We start from the raw sequence: 8,512 nt of genomic DNA on the forward strand, positions 1-8,512 counted from the left end.
AGGGGGTGCACCGGTCCTGGAGGTACTGCAATACCAGGTCAATGCGTGGAGTGGACAGAGCAAGCTCTTTTTCCAGCTCCCTGTTCTAAAAATCCATTTAATATATGGTCCCCAGATAGGGGACGTATCAGATATTAAACTGATAAGAACAGATTTTTTTACGTTTACATTTATTGAACTTAGTCATAGAAAAACAAGCATAAATAGACATTTCTCAAACCAACATATTCCACAAATGAAAATTCCACATACTAAGAGCTTTGCTTTTCCCTAGGATCTTCTTATCAAGCAAATAATATACATGCAATTCACTTATCGCCATTTTAAGACAGTCTTTCCCACTTATGTAGTCTCTTTTAAACAGCAAGATGTTTCTCACTTTCCATAAGGCGTTCTTGACACAGTTTAAGGTGCACCATAAGACTCTTTCTTTTTCTTTAGTAAGATTTGGTAAAAGTCCGTAAAAAACAACTTCATGGTTCAGAAAATCAAGGCCAGCTAAAAACTTTAAAAATTGGCTGCATTCTCTCCAAACCTCTTGAGCAAAGTGACAGTTCCACATGACATGTAAAGTAGTCTCATCATCACCGCAATGCTGCCTAGGATACGTTGAAGTGTTGCTGAATCTTCTTCGGTGTTGGAAGTCTCTCGTAGGCAGGCACTCATGTACGGTCATCCAAGCAATGTCCTTGTGCTCATTTGTCAGGTACGGTGCATGTACTCTCTTCCAGATAGAAGCGCATCTGTTGTAGGAGAAATTCAATATAGGGGTCATTGTTTCAGCTTTCTTGACCTCTAGAAGCAGCTTTTTAGCATCTTTTAGATTTCCCATCTCAAAGGAATCCAGATTGTACAGTCTTATAATTTTCTCCAGGATGACATATTGCTTTGGGGAAAAAATTAGGACTGGAGCGGTCAAAGAAAAAGACACCCACTTACGCTTTCTAAAAATGTGTCCAGCGGCATATCTCAAAAAATAGGACCAGGTATTCTCCAGGAAGATGGTTCTGAGGCAGAGACTGAAAAATTTAGAGTACAGAAATAACTTGACATTGGGCACATTCTTACCTCCAAGATGGTGAGTTTTATGCATGGTTTGCCTGTTAAGCTTCTCATACTTGGAGCTCCATATAAATTGGAACAGCATTCTCTGCAGTCTTTTCACCGTGATGTCATTGGGAGGGAACACACAACTGAGATACAGCATCATTGGAAGCAAGAGGGCTTTGATGATCAGGATCTTACCTTCCAAGGTGAGTCTTCTGAGTTTCCAGAAGTCAAGCTTCCTCTCCAGTTTCCCTTCTACAGCTCCCCAACTCTGGGTTCCCTCATTCTGCTTGTCAAAGGTTACTCCTAGGATCGTTATTGCATCGGACTGCATTTTGAGGTTTGGGATTGACACGTCTGACCAATTCCCGATAGTGAAGCAGCTGCTTTTGTTCAGGTTTAGCTTAGAGGCCGAAGCCTCACAAAAGAACTCTGTCAATCTTATTGCCCTTCTTAGTGCTGCAGGCGAGGTACAAAAGATGGATATGTCATCCATGTAGCCCAGGACTTTCACTTCTCTGCCTTGACCACTGGGGATAGGGACGCCCCTCACGACTTTGTCTTTCCTGAGCATTGACAGCAAGGGCTCTATTGCGCAAATAAACAAAATTGGCGACAGAGGACAGCCTTGTTTTACTCCTGAGTGCAGAAAAATTTCTTTAGTCAGAGAACCATTTATTGAAATTTTACTAAGAGTCTTTGTATAAAACTGCAATTTGCCTAATAAAATCTTCTAGAAAGTGCATTTTTCTTAAAACAGACCATAAAAACTTGTGGGATACACGATCAAAGGCTTTTTGGAAGTCAAGAGATAAAATTGCCAGATTCTGCTGTCTTTCTTGCTGATACCAGATTATGTCCCGGATGGTGTTGAGATGTTCTTGCACTCCTCTTCCAGGGACACCGCATACTTTATCAGCATTTATCACTTTTTTGAAAACTCCTTTAAAACGGTTCACCAGGGTTTTGGACATTATCTTGTAGTCTACATTTAGTAATGTGATGGGCCTCCAGTTTCCCAGATGAGACCTATCCCCCTTCTTAAAAATCATGGAAACAAGTCCGCTCCTCCAAGAAAGAGGTAAAACATCACACTTAAAAGCTTCTTTAAAAACTACAAGTAGATCCACACTTAAAATGTCCCAAAACGTTCTGTAAAACTCCACACGGAGGCCATCACCTCCAGGAGTTTTGCCATAGGAGAGGCTTTTGGTAGCAGCATCTAGTTCTTGTAAAGTGATATCAGTACATAGCAGCTCTTGATCAGGTCTCTCTAGTTGGCAATCTAAAGTGTTTAGTGCATCTTCAGCAAAGGACCAATTCATGGGCTTGTCACTAAAAAGCTCTTGATAGAACTCTTGGGCTTTAGCCAGGATGCCATCTGATGAGGTTTCACCTTCAAGCTCTTAAATTAATTCTTTTGATGCCACAACTTTTTTTAAAAAGAATCTGGTACATTTCTCATCCTCTTCCAGGACTTTAACTTTGGAGTTGTAAATTAGCTCTTTGCCCTTGGAAAGTATCTCTTTAGCGATTTCCTTCTTTGTACTTGCAATGATGTCCTCCATGTCTACTCCATGCTCTCTGAGCTTAAAGCAAGTCTGAAGCTTTGTGTTGAGCCTCCTGTGCCAGCTGGCTCTCTTTCTTGCTCTGGCGATACTGGCCTTGACAAAAAATTATTTTGTTTTAGTTTTACTGTGTTCCCACCAGTCAAGCAGAGAAGCATGGTTGTTTTGCTGATTTTTTAGTTTTTTGTAGAAGGCAACGAATTCTGTTTTTGTGTCTGGGTCTTGTAGTAATGTTGTGTTGAGCCTCCAAACCCCTCGAGCTCTATGGAGACTGGGCAGCTCCACTTGCGCAAGGAGCAGCTTGTGATCAGAAAAAATGTTGTTGGTATAATCAATTGACTTTGCGATCACTTGCTCTGTTATGAAGAAAAAGTCAATTCTGGATTTGGAAGTGGTGCTTTCCCAAGTGTATCCTGGGTCAGCTGCGTGTAGTTCATGCCAGACATCTTTAAGTCTAAAGTCCATCAACGAGTCTTTTAGTTGCTTTTCAGTTTTATCTTTGCGTGGCGCATCCGATCCCCATCTCTTCTCACCAGGTAAGATGCAATTAAAGTCGCCACCGACTATTAGCGGAGAAGAACCGGGTAAATAATACTGCAGGTCTTGAATAAGCTGAGATCTTTCTTCTTTTACTGGAGAGGCGTAAATATTCAGTAGCCTAAAGTCTGCTCCCCCAAGGCTGGCATTTATAAGGAGAGCTCGCCCAGGCACAATGTGCAAAAAGGATGTTATTTTAAAGTCATGGGACTTGAACAAGACTCCGACGCCTGTTGACTTGCATTCGTTATCTCCAGACCACACGGAGGGGCCTAGAGTCCAGCTCTCTCTCAGTTCAGCATAGTTCATATCAAAGTCAATGCCACATTCCTGCAACAAAATTATATCACAGTTCACTGTTGATAAATAAGAAAATAAAGCAGCCCTTCTTGCAGGACTCTTTAAACTCCTCACATTCAGCGAGGCAATCCGGATGTTGCTGGCCATTGGATGATGGTTTAGGTGCTGCTATCCGAGTCGGACATTATCCCAACCGTACCCGGGCTTGAAATGTTGCCGGATGGGTCCGAGAACTCTATGTTAATAGGGTCCGAAGGGGGTGGATCAGGAGGCAGCTGCAGCCTAGATGGGACTGGCTTGTAGGTTCGAGTAGTGGAAGGAAGCTCAGATGTCTCAGTTGCAGGCTGCATGTTAGTCAGTTTTATGGGCATTTTTTTGACTTTTGCATTACCTCCCTCCGCCTTTCCTGTTTTCCTCTTCCTCTGTACTTCAAAGTCCATCTCCTCACTTTCTGAGGTCCCACTAGTAGGGCCTTTAGCCGCCGCCGAGGAGTCCTCCCCAACCAGGCCATCTGGAGTCTCTGAGCAGACCACTGGAGTTGTGCGATTGTCAGATGAGCCAGTAGGTTGCTCTTTAGATGGATCAGCAGGCTGTTCTTTAGGCGGGTCAGCAGGCCGTTCTTTAGGCTGGTCAGCAGGCTGCACTTTGGGTGGAGGCCTGACTGGTGGCCTCTGCTCCCCGGATGTACCGGCAAGGACCGGCTGCCTCCTGAGCACGTCAGCATATGACCTAGGGGTCTTTTTTAATGGACAGTCCTTGAAAGGATGGCCAGGCAGATTGCAAATATTGCACACAATTTCATTGGGACAAGCTGCGGTTGCATGCCCCTTCTTGTAGCATTTTTTGCATATAGCCACTTCCTCCTTGTAACTATCATGAGTGTGGCCAAACTCATTGCACTTGCGGCAGAAAAAGGGCATCTCAGGATAGAACAAACGCCCTCGATCTCTGCCAATGGAAAAACTGGATGGAGGGTGATTCTGTCCACCAATTCCCTCCGAACAATAACTCCATAGGAAGCGGGAGATGTCCTCTAAGTCCACGTGGGGATTGTTCATGTGGACAACCAGCGGCTTCTCACCTCCAGAATACAAAACAACGAAGACCTTTAAGGTCTTCTTCATGCAGGCTTGCTTTGATGTAGTGGAAGCAGCTCTGGCAGGCAGATTCAGAGTCCAAGGTGAGGATAAATCGACCAGGAGAATCTTGTATAGCCAGGATGTCATCTCTCTTCACCTTCAGGATCTCCAGCAGGACTCTTCTCACCAGGAAACTCAGGGAGACTTTCTCACGAACCTCTTCAGCGACGTCGATTTTGAAGGAATTCTTAATGCGCAGGTCACCAGGATCAGCAAAGCGCACTGAAGCCGTCATGCTTACTGCCATTTCAGTAGGGTATTGTCGATCGCCTTCCCAGGAATCTTTGCAGGTCCTCCCCCTATAGCAGCAAGAGGCTTAAGACGAATAAATCCGCCGATGCCTCAGGGACGAGGGTACGATAAGCTCAGAACTTCCAGCACAGACACTTGGTCTTAGCCAAAAGGCCGAGAAGCGATAACCCGAAACAGGTTTCACCTGTAGCCCGGCCCGCCCAACTCCACTTCCAAGGCTTGAGGCAACACGCTCAGCCGGCACTCTGGGCGCACCCACAATGCACCCAGGCAGCTGGGAGAATTGGAAAACTTTGCATAGGCCCGCCCCACGCCTTCTCAACCGCGCCCAGCCTCACACCCTCAGTCCTTCCTCTTGCACCATGCTCACGCATCCTAGGCTTGCAGAGCCTGCTGCTGCTGCTGCAGGACTCGTCAGCTCCCTACAAAGGATGGTTAAGCCGGCGATGACACTAGAAGCAAGCACTAGTTTGTCTCTGAAGGTGCGTCGGCCGGTCGGTTGGAGGGATCTCTTCGGCCGGCCGCATTTCGAGTGGGGACTGATGGAAGCTTTTTAGCTAAAATAAGGGAAATTGGCTTCGGCCCCATAGGGCTTTATTGCCTTCCCCTGGGCCGGCATTAGTAGACCCTAGTAAGGAGAATATTAGAGCGGCATGGTCATCCGAAGAACTTAAAAACATACACCAGGCCTTTTATTCCCGCCATACATACATAACTACAGATTTTATATTTTTTTTACATATATACATTATATATATATATATTATATATATATTATATATACATACACACACACACACACACAATCTTAAATCTATTTTTAATCTATATCTACAAAATCTGTAATTCAGAAATAATCCATATCTATATTCTACATAATTAATAAAGATAGATACTGTATGCAAATGAGCCAGGTGTTTGGAAGGCTGATGATGTCACTCCTTTGTGATGTCATGAGCCAGGTGTATGGCAGGCTGATGTCACTCCATTGTGATGTCATCAATTTAGAAGCATTAATACCGGGCTTGGCAGCCATTTTAGTCAGTCTTTGCTGCAGCTGGGATACGGGAGATGGTCTTTATTTCCACCAAGAAGCTGCAGAACTACCGGTAACTGCATCATTTTTATTTTATTCAATATAGATTTTATTGGTTTCATGGAGGGGGGGAAACTTTTGCCTTATCTCAAAGCAATGTAAAAATAACTTTGACAATGAAACTTAATAAATCAATTTCGAGTTGAACTATATCATGTTTGTCTGTGATATTTTATAAGGTCTACAAACAGGGGAATGAGGGGAGGGTAAGGGAGGGTAGGTATCTATGACACGGGAGAAAGAGAAAATAAAACAAAAAAGGGGGGGGGCGGGCTCCGGGATTGTTGTTTCTCTTTACGATTGTGGTTTAAACGTGTTACTCACATGTCCCTGTCTGTAACCACCTAGTAAATAGGGGTGAGCTCCGGGCATCTATCCATATCGCCCAGGTGTGATACAATTTATTATAGCCTGACGGCTCATCTAGAAGCCTCATTCTCTCCATACGCTCTATTTCGTGGATCATTGTTATTTTTAGCGGAGTGCATTTTTTATGCAGCACACAAGGGGGAGACAGCGGCCTACCAAAATCTAGTTGGCTGCTGCTGTGGCTTTCTTTTTTTTTTTAAAAAAAAAGGTAGGTTCCGTTCTTCCATGGTGAGGAATAGGCAGGGAGGTTCCGTTTTTGCCAGCTGGGGAATGCTTATAGGCAAGGCCTTATCCCTGGTGGTGCATGTAACGTCAGACCACGTTTCAGACATGCAGCAGCAGCGGCGGTGGCAGCAGCAGCATTCAGTCCGTCAGTGGCTGACAAACGAGCTCCATGCAAGTTTACATTAAACAGACACATTTCTTTCTTTACTGTATTGACTGCGGTCTGTAATCGAGCGGTTGAACTGTTTCTGTGTCCATGCATTGAATAAAGCAATACATCCTTGTAAAGTAGACGTCCGTTCGTTGGAGTTCTTTGCTCCCCGAGTGTTGCTCCATCTCTAAACGTTGGCCTGGATCTTCATGGACGAATACTGCCCGTCCCACGTGGAGCGTGTATCTCAGCCCGCGTGGAGTGCTGCAGTCCAATGAGGTATTCCGTGCTGCATAGCAAGCCTCGGGCCTGTGTGATTGGGGGTCCGCTGCTGTCTGTCCACTCTGAAGCGCGCATCCAGGGCGGCCGGGCGGCCGCTTTTCGACTACCAGCGACTGCAGGTCACTCACACAGGCTGGTTGGAATGGCCTAGCATTATCCTGATCCGGAGGTGTAACTTGAAGCTGCGGGGCCCCAGTACAAAGTCTGGAACTGGGCCCCCAAACTATAAAGCTTCATTGGTAGCATTGGTTTACAATGTGGGGGAAGAGAGACTTTATGGGCCCCCTAGGGCTCCGGGCCCCAGGTGCGACCGCACCCCCTGCACATACACCCATGACCCGAATACGTGGAGCATACAGATGCAGGCTGCCAGGATACGCTGTGCCTGCCCGATGTTTCCAACTTGGCTATTAGCGCAGCGGTAGGTACGAACTATAGAGTGCGGCTGCCATATGAACTGGTGTGTGTGTGTGTGTGTGTGTGTTGTTTTGCTTCCAGTTGTACCTGTGCTGTGCACACTCTGGCAGACGCAGCTGCTCAGTGGATACAATGTTGCGAGCTCCACGGCAGCAGACGGGCTGAGTGTCAATCAAAGTGCTTGGGTGGTAGCAGCAGCCGCCACAGCTGCGCTGCACCTCTTGCACGTCAGTTTTGTTTTTCTGCTTTTGTTAACTGTTGTAGGAAAGGGGGTGCACCGGTCCTGGAGGTACTGCAATACCAGGTCAATGCGTGGAGTGTGACAGAGCAAGCTCTTTTTCCAGCTCCCTGTTCTAAAATTCCATGTAATATATGGTCCCCAGATAGGGGACGTATCAGATATTAAACTGATAAGAACAGATTTTTTTTTTTTTTTTTTTAAACCAAAGGTTTTTATTTAATTTTTACACAATACATTCATCACATAAAAAAAACATAACATAATACATTCATCACATAAACACAACATAATTACATTACACTCATGATAAATCAACTAACTCAATCCATTTTTTAACTTTCCATAAACCCTCCGCATCCACCCCCCTCTTGCTTTTATCCCACGAATAAATAAAGTACAATTTCCCCAGCACCATTCTCACACTGTCCCTCACACTTAGTTCCTTCCGCTTAAACACATACACATTCCTTACATCCCACAACACTTCCTTCACACACGCCATAAACAGCCACCACTATCTCTGCCTCACGCAATCACTCACACCAAACCCGAACATAACTAAACTATAATTAATAAACGTGGCTCCTGTGATCTCCTTACACAAGGGGCCTAACCTCCGCAGTACGTTCTGCGCGTAACTACAATTCCAGAAGATATGTATCACATTCTCACATCCACCGCACCTCTCTCTCGGACACCTTTCACTCCTCACCAAACCTCTCACACGCTGGAACTCTCTCACCGGTAATACTCCATGCAAACTCTGCCATACAATCTCACTCTGCCTATTACTCATCCCATCCATCCGCACTTTCTTCCACACGCTCTCCACATCAGCTCCCCTCACAGAACTGATATCACACACCACATCCTTACTCTCAATCATTC

General features: G+C 45.3%; 1 non-coding gene and 1 pseudogene across 1 annotated transcript; both read right to left on the reverse strand.

Moving 5' to 3' along the window:
• Positions 1–205, reverse strand: LOC136574014 (U2 spliceosomal RNA; annotated as a pseudogene).
• A 7,445-nt stretch (positions 206–7,650) lies between these two features.
• Positions 7,651–7,837, reverse strand: LOC136574105 (U2 spliceosomal RNA). Its single transcript, XR_010786234.1, has one exon. It is a non-coding gene; the product is annotated as a U2 spliceosomal RNA (small nuclear RNA).
• Between the last annotated feature and the right edge of the window lie 675 nt (positions 7,838–8,512).

Source organism: Eleutherodactylus coqui, chromosome 7 (genome assembly GCF_035609145.1).
Source record: "Eleutherodactylus coqui strain aEleCoq1 chromosome 7, aEleCoq1.hap1, whole genome shotgun sequence".
NCBI lineage: Eukaryota > Metazoa > Chordata > Amphibia > Anura > Eleutherodactylidae > Eleutherodactylus > Eleutherodactylus coqui.